Source organism: Bactrocera neohumeralis, unplaced genomic scaffold, assembly GCF_024586455.1.
Source record: "Bactrocera neohumeralis isolate Rockhampton unplaced genomic scaffold, APGP_CSIRO_Bneo_wtdbg2-racon-allhic-juicebox.fasta_v2 cluster11, whole genome shotgun sequence".
Classification (NCBI taxonomy): Eukaryota; Metazoa; Arthropoda; class Insecta; order Diptera; family Tephritidae; genus Bactrocera; species Bactrocera neohumeralis.
In genome coordinates, this window is record NW_026089624.1 from 14725080 (window position 1) to 14744246 (window position 19167).

The 19167-nt window shown below is 41.2% G+C and overlaps 1 protein-coding gene across 3 annotated transcripts in view; it reads left to right on the top strand.

Annotated features, from left to right (window-relative positions):
* The first annotated feature begins 1110 nt into the window (after positions 1–1110).
* LOC126766113 (slo-interacting protein 1) overlaps positions 1111–19167 on the top strand; it is a 56741-nt gene continuing 38684 nt past the window's right edge. The window contains exons 1-2 of one of the 3 annotated variants that reach the window (XM_050483949.1): positions 1111–1318; positions 1376–1431. The gene's annotated coding sequence lies outside the window, so the exon portion shown is untranslated. Of the gene's footprint in view, positions 1334–1375; positions 1432–19167 lie in introns of all 3 variants that reach the window. The other 2 variants (XM_050483946.1, XM_050483947.1) reach the window with 2 other exon arrangements.

Below are 19167 nucleotides of genomic sequence, written 5' to 3' on the forward strand. Positions count from 1 at the left end.
TTAATTCATTGGCTATCCGTGCTATATAAATTTAAAAAAATCCGTGCACGCATTTAAGAGGAATAAGCAATGAAAATGAGATACTAAACTAAACCCAACCCAATTTCTTTGTAAATCTTTAAATAAAATACACCTTTTTCTACATTGAGTTCAATAATGCGAAAAACCAAAATGACTGCCTAATTTCAACTGTCAAATTACCGAGAAAGCACGAACAAAAGGGAATAAATTAAACCCAGTTAGTAATAAATGTATGAAGTGAACGCGAAAAGGTGTTCAATGCTAAAATACTGTGGATGGCGTAGCCGGTGTTGGACCGGCCAGGGTTATTTTTTTAAAGCGCGGCCAAAGGCCGCCAACGCAAAAAGGAGTTCTATGCGAAAAAAAATCTGATACACCCCGGTGTTGGACCGACCAGGGTTATTTTTTTTGAAGCGCGGCCGAAGGCCGCCAACGCGAAAAGGTGTTCTATGCGAAAAGAATCTGATACACCCGGGTGTTGGACCGACCAGGGTTATTTTTTTTGAAGCGCGGCCGAAAGCCGCCCACGCCAAAAGGAGTTCTATGCGAAAAAAATCTGATACACCCGGGTTTTGGACCGACAAGGGTTATTTTTTTGAAGCATTATTAGATAATTTGTACCATTAATAGATGCCATTAAATATGTATATACATTGCACTGAAACATTTTGGTTTTCTTTATTTGAATTATTGTCCATGCAAAAATGTTGGCTGGGTTGCATTGGTTTCAGTTTGTATGGAAAAATGAGCAAAAACACCGATTTTTGGTCATTTTCAAAGGGCTCCCTACAGGTCTATAGTGGCTCTAGGGGGGGGGGGGTTTATTAAAAAGTTCGAACCTTCCTGTTTCCGATAAGGGGGCGTGAGGGGGGGGTTTTCTCCATAAACGATACTAAACCGGCGCGATACTAAACATTTCCCCTCAATATCTACGTAAACTGAAAATTTAATTTTTCTTCCAAAAATTCTTCCGCGTTGTGAGCTTAACGTGCTTATTATTAATGATAAAAAAATCCACGTCTGAACGCAGTTTATGAGATGGCAATACCATTAGCGATGTATATTTCGAGTGAAATCATCGATAGTTCTACGGCACCGCTATTGGGTATATGACTCAATGGGAAAGCGTTTTCTGGGCTAAGGACTGTTTATATTTGGGTTAGTAACAAACTCTGATATATAAAACATATTGAAGAGAATAATGGATCATGGTTCTCAAATATAAAAGTGCAATATTACTGGAAAATTTGCCTAAAGTTATAAAAAGACATGTAAAAAACATTCAACGACGTTCCAGGTAGGATTTAGAAATGTGAGTAACGTTATATTTATCCTTATTTTGGATTTATTCTAGTGAAAATAATGGGCTGTGTTTTAGAATAGCATCCAACAATTTTCGGGATAAAATGGGTATGTACGGATAGAGGTTCTTCAGATGACGAAAATAAATATATTGTTCCCGCTGATTTGTGGTTTTTAAAATAATTGTATATAAAGTTAAAAAATTAACTAATTAAACTGCGTCTGTCTCCAGTTTATAATGAATTTCACTTTTATATATTTAACTTTTATGTCTACTGACACTTTACTAATTCAGTTCCACTCATTTTTTATATGTGAAATAGTGCAAAAATAACTTTTATTCATTGTTTAACGTATTTCGTTGAAATCCATTTATTCGTACAATAAGAAAATGGTTGCAAGGAAGAAAAAATTAATTGTAATGTAATGTAGTAATCGCATAAAAATAAATAAAAAAATGTTATTCCGTCAATATATAAAATTCATTCGGCTGGGATTTAGAATAGCATCCCCGGATTTCGGGAATAAAATGGGTATCACTGGAAAGGTGACGTTCTCCAGATCACGAAAATATATATATACAATTGCCGCTGACTTATAGTTTTAAAGATATTTGCATTTAAAGTTGAAAAATTGATAACTTTTTCATTGGTAATTTGTATATTGTGAACAACTTTTTCACTTATATTATGCACTTTTCACTTACTAACACTTCAATATAACGTTTCTGTATATTAATTTTTTTAATATTTGTTGTAAATAAACTTTAAGTCAGCGGCAACTATATACATATATTTTCGGGATCTGGAGAACGTCACCTTTCCAGTGATACCCATTTTATCCCCGAAATCCGGGGATGCTATTCTAAATTTTAACCATTCATTCAAAAAAATTTAAGCGTGGACGAAGGAAACATGTAAACAAAAAGAATTGAACAAATGTTAAATATTGAATAAAAGTTCTTTCTGCACAGTTTAATATAGAATAAATAGTCAAAAATGAATTAATAAAGTAATTAAAGTTAGTAATAAAAATTAAAAGTATAAGGGTAAAATTCATTAAAAATAGGTGAAACACGCATTTAAAATACTTGAATTTCTGAATTTTAAATTCAAATATCACAAAAACCATAAGTCAGCGGCAACTATTTATTTTCTTGATCTGGATGGCGGCACGTTTCCGATTACTTTGGCGGAGGGGTAAAAAAACCGAATTTCCGTATAAATGGGGTATGTACGGATAGGGGAGCTTCTCCAGAGGAGGAATAATGAAAAATTGCTAATATTTTTTAAAAAGTTCAAAAATTTGCACTAAGAAAACATGTTATTTCTCTATGTTCAACAAAATTTTTTCACATTTTTTACTTTGTATATTTAAATACACACTCTAAGCTTTGAAATAAGCTTACATTTCACTTTTATTTTGCTATATTTTACCTAAATGTATTAATTTAAAATCACTTAGCACACTCATCGTTGAAAAGGCTAGTTTGTTTACAATTATGAGGCAAACGAGCCTTGCCACATCTCAAACAGTAAATGTGTAGGATTTTTAACAATTTTTCTTTGTTTGTTTTATCGCGTGATTCTTTTTTCTATATTAACTATAAAAAATTTATGTTTTCGTTATAAAATTGATAAATTTTGATTATTATTTTTGTCAGCGATTTCCATTTATTTTTTATGATACATTGGTTTGTTTATTAGGTGACGATATATATATATATATATAATGTTTAAAATATGAGTTTGAGTGCATAATAACCAAAAAATATAACTACTTTATATCCAAAACTCAAATTTTGTTTCAATATGAGTGCATGATAATCGTAAAATATGACCACTTTATATTCAAAACTCATATTTAAAAAATTTAATAATATGTATATCGTCCCCTAAAATACAAACCAATGTATCGTAAAAAATAAATGAAAATCGCGGACAGATATAATAACCAAAAAATATAACTACTTTATATCCAAAACTCAAATTTTGTTTCAATATGAGTGCATGATAACCGTAATATATAACCACTTTATATCCAAAACTCAAATTTTGTTTCAATATGAGTGCATGATAACTAAAAAATATAACCACTTTATATCCAAAACTCATATTTTAAATATAATAATATATATATCGTCACCTAAAATACAAACCAGTGTATCATAAAAAATAAATGGAAATAGCTGACAGATATAATAACCAAAAAATATAACTACTTTGTATCCAAAACTCAAAATTTGTTTCAATATGAGTGCATGATAACCGTAAAATATAACCACTTAATATCCAATATTCAAACAAAATTTAAGTTTTCGTTATAAAATTTATACATTTTGGTTATTATATCTGTCAGCGATTTCAATTTATTTTTTATGATACATTGGTTTGTATTTTAGGTGACGATATATATATTATTATATTTAAAATATGAGTTTTGGATATAAAGTGGTTATATTTTACGGTTATCATGCACTCATATTGAAACAAAATTTGAGTTTTCGTACTGTACTGTAACTTTACACTTTATTACGAAACATTATTATATAATATTACTTATACATATGTGTATATAATATCTAATATATAAAATTCTCGTGTCCTGGTGTACGTTATTGAACTCCTCGGAAACCGCTCGACCGATTTTCGTGAATCTTAGCGTGCATATCGGCTAGGGTGGAGAATCGGACAACATCTATTTTTCATCCTCCTAAATGTTAAGGGAAATTGGAAATTGGAAAATTCCCAAAAAGTAACATTTTTCCATACACATTTTTTTCAATTTTTGTTTGTTTTGTTTTTCAATATTTTTATTTTGTCAAATATTTGAATCATTCAATTTCGGTCGCATGCTTTTTTTATTCCGGCTATTCAAAAGAGAAATTATTGAAAATTATTCAGTGAAAACGTTATTTTTCACATAAAGTGATCAATTACAGATTGAAATTTCTTACGAAGCCACGAAGAGGTCGCGCTAATATCGGTCGGCGTTCCGTTTGCCATCAACGTATGGCAGCCCAAGACACATGAACGACTACTCCCAGGATTCGATGACATACATGTGGAATTATGGAACGCGGTCAATCAGCAAGCGATCGTCACGATGTCACAGCACGACTTTTCAAACAACAGCAGCGATGTTTGATGGACTTTATCTTGAAGCAACATATATATGGTACTGTTAGATGCTGGATGTATTCTGTTGAGTAGCAAAGAAAAGTTACCCGCACGCACACATTCTTCTTTGGATGGTGGATGGTGGTTACACCAGATCAAACTGATGAACTCATTTCTGCGGAAATTCCTGATGCAGAGAAAGATACAGTATTATACCAAATGGTGAAACCAATATGGTTCATGGACCTTGCGGACACCACAATCCCACTTCGGGTTGTATGTCTGACAATAAATGCACGAAACACTATCCAAGTGCTTTTCTTTCGGAAACTCAAACTTCAAATGATTGATATCCACTGTATAGGCGTGGCCCACCAGACGACAATGGCAGATCATTCAGCATTCAAATTAGAAGAATGAATGTAGAAGTTGACAACACATGGATCGTATCATATTCGCCATTATTGTGTAATTCACATTCAAAACTCATATCAATGTTGAGTATTGCAGTTTGGTGTAATCGATAAAATACGTTTGTAATTACGTCACCAAAGGAAGAAACATGGCGGTTATTGGTTTTGAACGATACGGTCGATACGTGAACTGCAATAAAGCGCTTTGTAGGATATTTACTTTTGCGATTCATGAACGTTTTCCGACTGTTGTGCGTCTCGCAGTTAATTTGGAGAGTGTATACAAATCGATCGATCGTCTTGACAATGAGACGAAACCGCGAATTATCAAGTGGAATTTCTAAGTGCTTTGGAGAGGCTTGGTATGACACCGCATTATTTGCGTCTCAAAGTTGGATCTTTCGTTATTATGTTTCGCAATCTTTAAGCACCGAAACTGTGTAATGCAACCCGACTGATTGTAACGTAGCATCTTATAGAATGGGGCAGAATGCTTGACTCTACGAATTCCTCTGAGCTCCAACGATTTGCCATTTCAATTCAAACCTTTTCAGTTTTCAAAGAGTTCTACAATTTCCGTATCAGTTCCAACGCATTCCGTTTCAAGTGAAAATTGCATTTGAGATGAGAATCAATAGGACACAAGCATAGTCGCTAGAAGTGTGTGGCATAAATTTGGAAATGATATGTTTTTAACAAGGACGGATATACGTGGCGTGCTCACGAGTTGGAAAACCATCTGCTCTGTACATTTACGCACCGAAACAGAAACCAAAGAATATTGTTTATCAAGCTTCGTTAAAATTGAAAATATTTGGAATAATCGAAAATAAAAGATTTTCAACACAATATAAATTCAACTTTCTTTTCATTTCAAAACACATAATTTCAGGCAGGACAACGGCTGCCGGGTCAGCTAGTTATTAAATAATATTACTAATACGTGTATATAATATTACTTATTTGCCTATGTTCGAATTTTGCGATTTTTTGAACTTTAAGGTCGAATATCTCGTAAACTAAGCGTTTGCGGTACCTATAACCCTGTATATTTTTTAATCAGGAGGACTTCCTCTTTCCAACGGTACCTTCAAATCGCGTCGCCAAAGAAATCGGAATTGTGCCTGGATGGCCTTCGTCCGTACATTACCATTTTAACCACGAAATCGGGAGATGCTATTTTAAAATGAAACTAAAAATTATTTAGTAATGTATTAGTGCATATAATATTCAATATTATAAGCAAAGTTTATAAGAAAATAGAAAAACTGCAAACTTAAATTTGTAAATTGAATTTGTCTTTATATGCGAATAGCTCGAAAACTGTAAGTGTCGTGTGACTATATATTTTATTGATGTGGAGAACAACCTCTATCTCCCCCATTCCCATTTTTTCCCGAAATCAGGGATGCTATCTATCTATCTATGCGTTTTTTTAATAATTACACACTGAATATGTATACTGGGTATATTTAGCTTACCACGAAATTTGTAATACCGCGAAGATACTATAAAATAAGTATATAAATGGTCTGCATGACGAACTGATCAATTCCTACGACAGCCGGTTCTACGCACCGCAATTGACTCGAATTTCATCCGACTAAAGGCTGTTTTTTCGGCGATATAGCCCCGTTTGGATCGGTAAGTGTTAAACTGTGTTTGTCGTCATTGTAGCAATGCCTCGCAGCAGGGTTGCTGTGTATCTTCCTGACTCATACTGGCATTGAGTTCAACCCGTGCTCGGAGGAATTTTTCAGCTGCTTTTGCGCAAAACGGCTCGAGAGGCAATTATCTCGATCGAGAAACCTCCTGATTTCGTTTCTGTGGACAACCGTATCTTCGTTAACTTTAACAAAGCGAACTGGGTCGGCTTCCCAGAATTTACTGAGAGCACCTTTAACACACTACCCATTCCTACGGACGTATGCGTTGGTGAACGTCGGTTCCGCAAGGTGATCGCCGCAGCTACCGCTCGCTTCATCCCGGCTGGAAGAATAGCGGAAATCCGCCCCAATTTCCCAGCCAAAGCAGCCGTTTTAACTAACGAGCGCGACACCTTACGCCATGCCGATCCCGGGGATCGCCGAATAAGGGATCTCAATTAGAAGATTCGGCGAAGATAGATAGATAGATAGATAAATAATTGAGGAATGCACTGCGACCTTAGGTCTATTGTGCCCTCTCCTAACTCACAGGGACTCACTAAGCCCCAGTATATTGATAAAGTACAGACTGCTGTGCAGTCGGTCAGGAGGTGCTCCGGGGTTTCAGGCTCCCTGTCGCAAAACCGGCAGTTGGCGCAAGATGATAGGCCCATGTTAAATAAATGTCTATTCAACTTGCAGTGGCCGGTGTAGAATGCGACCAGTAGCCTGAGTTTATCCCTTGGGAGGTTAATTATTGATTTAAACCTATTCTGGTTGTACCCCCCAATTAGTAACTTAGCATGTCGCATACCATGCGCTCTTTGCCAATTCCTTTCCCTGCTCACTCTTTCTTCCTTACGGAGCAGCTCCTTAACGGTATGGGGGCCACCCCGTTGAATGGTTCGGGCCCTACCATATTAGTCGAGGCTGCAGAGCGGGCAAGCTCATCAGCCAGTTCGTTGCCGGCTATACCTCTATGACCAGGCACCCAAATTAGGTGCACCTGGTTTCGTTCAGCTAGACTGTTCAGCCGTTCTCTACACTCCTGCACTAGTAGCGATTTGATCTCGTAGGAGGAGATTGCTTTTAGTGCCGCTTGACTATCGCTGAGTATAGTTATTCGCTCACTGCGGTAGTTGCGATGGAGGTTTATCTCTGTACATCGACTTATGGCAAAGACCTCTGCCTGGAAAATGCTCGTAAAGCTACCCATCGGTATGGAGAGTTTGGTGCGTGGACCCGCGATCCCTGCCCCAATTCCCTTCGACGTTTTCGAGCCGTCGGTGTCCACTTCAACATGCTTTCCCTCAGCGTTAGCTCAAGAGTGGAGTCGTTCCACCCATTCTTGTTGCCGAGGGTAACCTTGAACTTCTCCGTGAAATTAATTGTTTTGGTAATGCTGTACTTCGGGAGCAGGACTATTGGAATATTACCACTTATCACCTCCATCCTCTGGGACCAGATTACCTTACCTTTGCCACACCCCTCTGCTGTCATTTGTAGAAGTGAGTGCTTGGCTACTTGACCGATCACCAAATGAAGAGGTGTGAGTTCCATCAGGACCTTCAGGGCTGCCGTTGGGCAAGTACGCATTGCGCCCGTCATGCAGACACAAGCTAGCCGCTGTAACTTGGGTTCCTGCAGAAGCTTGCGACGCTATTGAGGCCCAGGACACCGCCCCATACATGATTATCGGTCGCACAATCATGGTGTACAACCACCTTACGATCATTGCCTTACAGCCCCAGGATTTTCCCGCCAGCTGATTGCACACCATTAATGCTTTTACCAGGGTCTGGTTCACATGCTGCTTCCACCGAAAAGTTGAATCCAGCGTAAGACCAAGACATTTGACCGTGCTAATCATCTCGACCTCTCTGCCACCAAGTGTGAGATTCCTGAGACCGGGTAAGGACCTGCGTCTCGTAAACGGAACTACGGTCGTCTTTGAGGGGTTGATACTCAATTCAACTCCTCTACACCACCGCTTTGCCAAGTTTAGACCTCGTTTTACCAGGTCGCAGAGAGTGTCCTCAAATTTGCCTCTGGCTATGATTACAATGTCGTCCGCATACCCCTGGCAGCGGATTCCATTGTCCGTTAGCAGTGCTAACAGGTCGTCCACGACTAGGCTCCATAGTAGTGGTGATAGCACACCACCCTGTGGGCAGCCCCTTGTTGTGCCGAGACGAATCCTTGTACCTTCTACTTTAGTCTCAGCAATTCTCGTGCGCAGTACGGCCTCTATCCATCTACGCACCGGTGCTGCTCCATTTCTTCTCTCCAGTGTCCTCGCTACACTCCTGTGAGATGTGTTGTCAAAGGCACCTTCTATGTCTAGGACGGTGCATAGCATCACTTCCCCACTCTCCAGTGAATTCTCTATCTCCGATGTTAACTGTTACAGAGCCGTATTGGTCGATCTTCCAGCTTTGTATGCATGCTGAGCAGCATGCAGGGGTGCAATCTTCAGCGCCTTCGCTCTTATCTCATATTCTATGATCTTTTCCATAGTTTTTAGTAGGAAGGAAGTTAGGCTAATTGGCCTGAAGGATTTGAATAGCCCTTCCTTTCTACTTTGGGTATGAAGATCACCTCAGCCGTCCTCCATAACTAAGGGATATACGCCATTGCGAGGCTCTCCCTCAGCAGCCGAACCAGGTGTGGCAGCAGAATCTGCTCACCCTGTTGTAAGAGCGCTGCCCACTTGATCGAGTCCGCGGTGAATAATTGTTTCGCGATTGCCCAGTCGGAGCGGGATGGCCTGTGTTCAATTACGGGTAGACACTGGTCTTCCGGAATAGTCTCCGGGAAGTGAGCACGCAGAAGCTCTGAGGCTCTGTCTTCCGCGCTGGTCGTAAAAGTCCCGTCACTTCTTTTAATTGCTAGCACTGTGTCAGACTTGCCTCTTGCCAGCGCCTTGTGCAATTGAGCCGCTTCTGGTGTGGAGGTGACATTTTCACAGAATCTCCTAAAGCTAGCCTGTTTAGCAGACCTAATCTCCTTATTATATAGAGTGATGTTGCTCCTATACTCTTCCCAGACCCCAGTACGCTTTGCTCTATTAAATAGACTACGTACTTTTTTCCTAAGGTCTGCAAGCCTTCTTGACCACCAGTTTGCCCTCCGAGGGTTGCGTCTAGGGGGGAGTTGTCTGACCTTTACCTTCAGCGCGAACCTTACGATTCTGTGGTCTGACAGGGAGGGCTCCGTCGAGACCCTCCATCGTGAGACCCAACCGCTTGCAGGCTTGTTGCTGAAGGTGATGTCAAGCACTTCCCTTCTGCTTACGCGCCCCACGTTCTCTATTGCTAAATTGTTACCTAATACATATTCCAATAAAGACTCACCCCTCGAGTTGCAGTCCGGACTGCCCCACTCTATGTGGTGAGCGTTTGGGTCGCAGCCGAAGATGAGGGGCAGCCTGTACTCCACAAGTCTTTCCACCATTACGGGGGGTGCTGTGGATGCCTCCACCGGGAAGTAGGCTGATGCCAGGACGAAGTCCTTGCCTTCATAGTCCCTGGCTTGTACCGCCACCAGATCCTGCGTCAGGAATTCTGAAATTCAGAAAAATCTAATATGGTTACTGATTACTATACAAGGTCTAGGTCGCTCGCTAGGGAGATCCAAGATTACCTTGGTGTATTCTGTCTTGAGGCCTTTGACCTCTCCTTTGTAGACCCAAGGCTCTTTGATCAGCAGAATGCCCAGTTTTTCCGCTGTGAACCTGGTCGTTTTGACAGCCGAAGCTGCCGCCGCGTGATGTAGGTTCACCTGGGCGACTTCCATATCGACGGCCACTATAATAGTGGTTCGATGAGGGGCAAGTCCTCATCCCCGCCGTCGTTCGCGCTGCTGTTCATGAGGTCTCCTAATCCATCGAGGAGTTCCTGGGTGGAGGGAAACTCTGCTCCCGGGACAACCGGGGCGTCCGAGGTCGCGGCAGGCGTGGCCTGCTCATCCCTCCTTACACTGGGTTGTTTCGCGCCTCCTCCACCTGCATACTCTCCACCTCCTAGGCCGCCACAGTCGTGCCCTGTTTGGCATTGCCTTCGCTTGGCTGAGTGACAGCCTTATTCGCCTCCTTGCTCCCGGTGGTCGCGGGCTTGTATGGCCTTATGACCACCGTGCTGTACCTGTAAAACAGGCGGAAGCTCGCTGCACGGATGTACTTGTACGAGTCGTCGTCCACATACAAGTGCAGCCTCTATCCTTAAAGTTCCCCGTTTTCCTCTACATTGCTACTGACAACTCGCCAGGCCGAGATGCTGAGGCCCCGGTTCTGGTTCTTAACAAGACCCAGAGCAAACTGGGTCCCGTAGCCAGTTGGCGGACATCTCGTCCATGCAGTCCACCTGCATCATGCCACCTGTGAAATCCACCCCAAGGAAGGACGCACGGTAAGCTGCTCCGATTCCAACGCCATAGCCTTTGACAGCATCCGCATATCTGCGCCGCCCATCCTCCGCCAGGGGGGAGACCGGTGCTGATGGTTGGCTTCCGGCTATTCTTGAGTTAGATTCGGCGAATGGTAAACCACCATAAGCGGACGAAATGGATAGAGCACCTGAAGTTCTGCAACCTCTCCACCGGTGTGAGTAAGCTTTGGGCTACTATCAAGGCTTTGTCAAACCCGAAGAGACATGACGACCGAGTTGAAGTTCAATTCAATGGTCATGCCCAGCGTTTGAAAAACTACGCTACTCTCGTAGCATTTCATTTTACTCTTGCTACCGCTCTCACTTTGTCGGCAGCCGCAGCATAGCCTTAGCATAACAATGTAAAGTATGTGCTCTACTCTAGTTTTGTTAGGTAAAAAACTATAGCTGGAGCGGGAGCAAAAAATTAAATTCTGCGCTATGCTCTGGCGTAGCGGTAGCAAAAAACTGGGAGAGTAGCACAGCAGAGCAAATGAAAAATTTCATGTGCTACAGCTCCCGAATGTGTTTGTTGTTTTTTTTTTTTTTTTGCTATTTTCTGGCATAATATTTGAATTAATTGAATAATTCAAACAAAACAATGCTATGCAAATCATTTTGGCACTTGTTGCGTCAAGTGCCTTTATAAATCTAAAATCAAATATTTTAAGAAATATATTAATAAAGTGAATTAGATAATAATTGAATAAATTATAAATTTTTTTTAATTATGTAAAATGTTTACCAATTTTATATTACCAAAAACATCATCTCTTCCAAATGTATTACAATACTCAATTACTATGAATTTTCGAAATTAATTTTAACTATGTACATATACTTTCCCCCTTTTTATATACATTAGAGTGTTTTTTTTTAACTATTAATTTTTTTCAGTCCCGTCACGAAATTTCCTTGGAAATACCCCAAAAAAAAAATTCCCTCAAAATTTTAGCCCTAAATATTTACATTAAGAACTGGACCAAGGCATGTAAAAATTTTCCATAGAAAATACACTAAAATCCTGATTTTTATCTTTAAATTCCTACAGATCAGAGGTATTTTATGGCATTTTTATATGTGCGGAAGAAATTGCGGGAATATAGCGCGGGAATTCCCGCAATTGTTTTATTGAAGGAAACATGAATGACCGCAATTTACGCGAATGTGTTAATCCATTGCACTGTGTATTTGCAGTTCTATTCTACCATTCCCAATATTTAGTAATTTTATAATTTTTTAGGAAGAATCAGTTTGAAATTGTACGCATATACATACTTCAATGTATATTGCAAAGAATCGAAAAGATTTCTGTATATCTAAAATTATAATAAACCTTCTTATCAACACTCCAATTATTCCGCTTTATCTTGACCAATAATCTAGCAAAGTATCCGCAGTGCCTTGACGATGAAAATTCCAATTCCATTTTTTGTTGTGATATTAAATATATCGGACGGGCTCGTCTTAAAAAAACAACTACCTGGTTAAGAAGCAAAATCAGTATAACCCATATACTAAGCATGTTTGGAAATGAAAATTTTTACTTATTTCTTCCTGTTTTTGAATTACTAAAATTTTCAAATGATTCTTACATAAATTTTGAACAAATGCTTATGATTTGAAATATAATTTTTGTATTTATGAGCTGTATTGAATTTTAGCATAAAGAGATAAAATGTATCCTATGTCCTTACCTTGCTTCTAAACCACCTCCCCACCAATTTTAAGCCCAATCGGTTCAGCCGTTCTTGAGCTATAAACGACTTTCTTTTATATACCAACTTGTACCATACTTGTAAATGCCAGCAAATAGCAAAAAAAAAAAACAACAACAAACACATTCGGGAGCTGTAGCACATGAAATTTTTCATTTGCTCTGCTGTGCTACCGCTCCCAATTTTTTGCTACCGCTACGCCAGAGCATAGCGCAGAATTTAATTTTTTGCTCCCGCTCCAGCTATAGTTTTTTACCTAACAAAACTCGGAGCAGAGTAGAGCACATACTTTACATTGTTATGCTAAGGCTATGCTCTGGCTCCCGACAAAGAGAGAGCGGTAGCGATAGCATAGCAATAATTTTAGAAATTTTGCTGCTACGGAGTAGTAAATGAGAACCCTGGTCATGCCTCTTCGGACCCGAAGTAGTGCGCCAGCTACTTCAGCCGGCAGTTTACACTGCACCCTTCGGTAGACAAAACCAAGCGATGTGTTAACCGACGGCTGCGCAAAATACCAAACGACTGCGCGACACTTACTTTCACCGATGAGAAGGTTCAGAATGTCATAAACGCTCAAATAGTTCGTGGCCTCAACCAGAAACCACCCTGTGAGAAAACGATCCTCGTAGCGTTGGACTTGTCAAAAGCTTTTGACACAAAAAACCACGCTTCCTCCAGGACTGAAGAGGTGAACCATGAACTGAGAAAAATTAAACACGGAGTTCCGCAGGCTGGTGTCCTCTCCCCATTACTGTTTAACTTCTACATCTCGAAACTCCCACAGCCACCAGAGGGGGTTTCCATAACCTCGTACGCAGATGATTGCACGATATTGACTCGGGCAATGGAATCGATGGCATGTGTTCGAAAGTAAACAACTACCTCTCCGACCCTTCTCGTTTTCTCACTGCACGGAACCTCACACTTTCTCCCACCAAATCCACAGCGACCATTTTTACGAACTGGACGAAGGAGTATAGACTTGAACTTAATATTGCAGTCGATGGCGTCAAAATTCCGACTGTCAATAACCCTAAGATTTTAGCTGTAACTTTTGACAGTCTATGCTCCTTCACTCTGATGGAATCAACATACAGAGCCGGAACAAAATGCTCAAGTCGCTAGCCGGCAGCACATGGGGAAAAGACAAAGAAACGTTGTTGGCAACATACAAGGCAATCGGCCGGCCGGTTCTCAATTTCGCAGCATCAATATGGTCGCCTGGATGCAGTGGTACGCATATGAGGAAACTCCAGACTTGTCAAAATACTGCACTCCGGACCACGACGGGATGACTCGTGATGTCTCGCATCGAACACCTACATAGTGAGACGCTTATGCTCCCAGTTAAGGAGCATAATGAACTCCTCTCCAAGCAGTTCCTGCTGGGATGTTTTCGTAGAAATCATCCTTGCAACCACCTGCTTGGAGCGGAACCGATTCCTAGGAGCATCAAGAGGTCTTTCCTTGACTACGTCGACGACATCGTACAGTACGCCGACCGGACTTCGGACGCAACTGACTTCCGACAGCTACTCACCGCCATTCACAGTGGAGCCATCAACACCTTCACTGACTCCCTTCCCGTGAATGGCGTTCTTGGAGCCAAAGCACCACCCATCGCAGACAAAAAACTCGAGTTGCCGCGAGAAACGCGAGTGACCCTAGCGCAGCTTCGTTCTGGATATTGTAGCAGGTTAAACTCCTACTTATCCAGAATAGACCCCGACATATCCAATGTATGTCCTGCATGCTACGAGTCTCCGCATGACACTGACTATTTCTTTGCATGCCCTGCCAACCCTACTCATCTAACACCCTTTTCCCTTTGGTCCAACCCCGTCGAAACAGCACGTTTCCTGTAACTTCACTTAGATGACATCGACGACAACACAGATAACCCTTACAATCCTAACGGGGACTGAGAAACCGATAAAACAACAACAACAACGAACTGAGGTGTTATATACACGCGAATTGGTCTTTCATTTTTTTGATAGATTATTATGAAATTGAGCCATTCCATCATGGAAAGATATACGATCCAACAATGAGTCGAAATTATTAAAATTTACCACCGAAATTCGGAGTCAGTGGCCAATTTTTTTAAGAGAAAGTACGCGATTGAATATTTCGAACTTCTTTGAACGTAATAAGGTATACTTTCAGCTATATTTTAAGATTTTTTTTTGCAAAAATGTTGAAAAATAGCGGAGTTATGGGCAGTCTTCGGAGATGCCAAAAAAAAAGTGCCCCAATTGCTGACATAATTCCGGCCGAATGAGTAGCTGAAACAAAAAAATTCAAAAAGGTTATTAAAATTAAAAATATTTCCTATACAATGACTTACGATCTTTGAAAAATATCAAAAATTGGCAAAATGGCGTAATTTTGAAAAAAAAAATCGCTTTATTTTTTAGATAAAAAATTGTCCATAGCGTCCGTCGTGGCCGTGTAAAAAAAAAAGTTCCATACATAATGGCATCGAATATACTTTAACAGGAATAAAGATTTTCTATGACATTTCCAACAGTTTTTGTTTTATTTAACAAAAAGCTTTTGTAGCGCTTTTATTGAAAAACTCGTTATATAGTTGCTGCAGCTTTATGGTTTTTGTGATATTGCACTTAAAGTCCAAATATTAAATTATTTAAAGTATCTGTTTCTTTGAGGTGTAATGAATTTTACACTTAAATTTTTGCCTTTCATATCCAATAAATTTTCACTCATTTGTTTTACTTTACATAACTTAAATTCATTTTTTAATATTTGTTCAATTCTTTTTATTCACACAATAACACCAGGTAGCATAAAAAACAAAATTAGTGTTACCTGATCTAAATAATATGCACATAGAACTAAAAGAGAAACAAAAGACATAATACCCCAATAACAGAAACTAAATTACATATTGTAACGAATTTCTCGATAAATCATCTACTTGTAACCCACTCTTAAGGTCGATCACAAAATTGAGGCATAGGCGACCTATGACCTATGGTGTCCTCTCCTATATTACATATGGTCAAAAAGGTCCAGCATTCTGAACGTACACGTAGATGGAACCTACGGCCCTGAACCTGCTTCTACAAATTGCTGGGCATTCTAGAATCAGGCGTTCTGGAGTTTCCTTTTCCATGTCGCATAACCAGCAGTTTGCGCTAAAGATTATGCCCTTGTTGGCCAAGTGCCACCTAAACCTGCAGTGCCCTGATTAGAGCGCGAAAGAGGTGGAATTTGTCTTAGAAGTAAATGGTCATTTCTTTAAACTTTATACTCTCCCAGTAGTAGCTTAAGCCTTACTATTATGGTATTCAGCCATCTGATAATACCTTGCTTGCAGACCCAGGATCTGCCGTCTAGGCGTCTACATATCACGAGTGCGTTGTTGCCTTTGGACAGTAGTGTTAATTCCACGTGCCTATTCCACCGTAAGGTTGAGGCTAATGTAAGGCCATGGAATTTGATTTCTAGGCGTCTACATATCACGAGTGCGTTGTTGGCTTTGGAGAGTAGTGTTAATTCTACGTGCCTATTCCACCGTAAGGTTGAGTCTAATGTAAGGCCATGGAATTTGATTTCTTTAGACTCATCCAACTCACTGTCACCGAGTGTTAGGGGCCTCGGAAGAGATCTTCGTTTTGTAAAAGGGACTACGGTTATGTTTGATGGGTTGATATTGCACCATCCCTTTGCAAGACTTAAGCCCCTTTGAACTATGTCGCAAAGTGTACCAAGACAAATCTTACTCTCCCCCACAGTAGTTTCAGCTTTCCTAGTACGCAGTACAGCCTCTATTCATCTTCCGAGTATAGTCGCCACATTCCTTTTCTCCAGTGCCTTGGTTGCGCTTGTGTGGGACGCATTATCAAAAGCACCTTCGATGTCAAGAAATGCGCATATTGCAACCTCGCCATTATCCAGCGAATTCTGCAGTTCAGCCATGAGTTAGTACAGAGCAGTGTTAGTGGATTTGGGTGGTCTGATGCCCTCGTTTTGGTTTTTGCTCAAACCAAGCACGAATTCGTAGGGTTTACCTGCGCTCCGGGGAAGAAATACCTTCATGAAATGCTCGCGGTAAGGTTTTACTTTCTAAAGTTACTTCCCAAAGCGGCCCGGTGTTAGGAATGCTCCGTTAGAATACAGTCGAATTTTATCTCTTGGCTGCAAATCATCCAATGGGCACTGGAGTCGCATAACACCCTGGATTAGGAGGTGGCAGCTCTTGGTTGCCGCACGCGTGCGGTATTTGCCAACCAGAATAAACAGCGTCATAGAGCACCACTCACACCGGTTGCGACTTAAGCCTCCGCACCACGAAAAGGTGCCTGCTATTCGCAGAGGAATCGCTGCACATTCTGGCAATTATCCCAACTAAATCTGATCGTCCCGATTAGACATATTTACGATACCAAACGCGTATCATTTATGTCTCTCATCTCGTCTTCTACGATGTGCTGGCATTGAGTTCAACCCGGGCCCGGCGTAATTTTTCGGCTGCGTCTGCGCCAAAACAGTCCATACAAACTCCACCTCAACGCTATGTGAGGACATCAAACAATCCACGCTCTCTCCAAAGTTGAAGAAGGGAGCTATGAACTTCCTGAGCGGTCGGTAATCATCCATACTTTTGCGAGAAAAAAGCTGCATATTGAGCAGAATGTTTCGCAGGGTAGTGTTCTCTCACCTTTGCTGTTTAATTTCTATTTTTCGAAACTACCTAACCCAGTACAGAGATTTTCTATCACCTCGTACGCTGCTGACTGCACTATAATAACGTCGATCAACAGAATCGACTCCACGTACTCAAAAGTAAACGGCTATCTCTTCTCGTTTCCTCGCCGCACAGAGCCTAGCACTCTCTCCCACTAAATCTACAGCGACCACATTCACTAACTGTACGAAGGAGTACAGACTTGACGCTGATGAAACATGAAATTTTTCATTTGCTCTGCTGTGCTACCGCTCCCAATTTTTTGCTACCGCTACGCCAGAGCATAACGCAGAATTTAATTTTTTGCTCCCGCTCCAGCTATAGTTTTTTACCTAACAAAACTCGGAGCAGAGTAGAGCACATACTTTACATTGTTATGCTAAGGCTATGCTCTGGCTCCCGACAAAGTGAGAGCGGTAGCGATAGCATAGCAATAATTTTAGAAATTTTGCTGCTACGGAGTAGTAAATGAGAACCCTGGTCATGCCTCTTCGGACCCGAAGTAGTGCGCCAGCTACTTCAGCCGGCAGTTTACACTGCACCCTTCGGTAGACAAAACCAAGCGATGTGTTAACCGACGGCTGCGCAAAATACCAAACGACTGCGCGACACTTACTTTCACCGATGAGAAGGTTCAGAATGTCATAAACGCTCAAATAGTTCGTGGCCTCAACCAGAAACCACCCTGTGAGAAAACGATCCTCGTAGCGTTGGACTTGTCAAAAGCTTTTGACACAAAAACCACGCTTCCTCCAGGACTGAAGAGGTGAACCATGAACTGAGAAAAATTAAACACGGAGTTCCGCAGGCTGGTGTCCTCTCCCCATTACTGTTTAACTTCTACATCTCGAAACTCCCACAGCCACCAGAGGGGGTTTCCATAACCTCGTACGCAGATGATTGCACGATATTGACTCGGGCAATGGAATCGATGGCATGTGTTCGAAAGTAAACAACTACCTCTCCGACCCTTCTCGTTTTCTCACTGCACGGAACCTCACACTTTCTCCCACCAAATCCACAGCGACCATTTTTACGAACTGGACGAAGGAGTATAGACTTGAACTTAATATTGCAGTCGATGGCGTCAAAATTCCGACTGTCAATAACCCTAAGATTTTAGCTGTAACTTTTGACAGTCTATGCTCCTTCACTCTGATGGAATCAACATACAGAGCCGGAACAAAATGCTCAAGTCGCTAGCCGGCAGCACATGGGGAAAAGACAAAGAAACGTTGTTGGCAACATACAAGGCAATCGGCCGGCCGGTTCTCAATTTCGCAGCATCAATATGGTCGCCTGGATGCAGTGGTACGCATATGAGGAAACTCCAGACTTGTCAAAATACTGCACTCCGGACCACGACGGGATGACTCGTGATGTCTCGCATCGAACACCTACATAGTGAGACGCTTATGCTCCCAGTTAAGGAGCATAATGAACTCCTCTCCAAGCAGTTCCTGCTGGGATGTTTTCGTAGAAATCACCCTTGCACCCACCTGCTAGGAGTGGAACCGATTCCTAGGAGCATCAAGAGGTCTTTCCTTGACTACGTCGACGACATCGTACAGTACGCCGACCGGACTTCGGACGCAACTGACTTCCGACAGCTACTCACCGCCATTCACAGTGGAGCCATCAACACCTTCACTGACTCCTTCCCGTGAATGGCGTTCTTGGAGCCAAAGCACCACCCATCGCAGACAAAAAACTCGAGTTGCCGCGAGAAACGCGAGTGACCCTAGCGCAGCTTCGTTCTGGATATTGTAGCAGGTTAAACTCCTACTTATCCAGAATAGACCCCGAC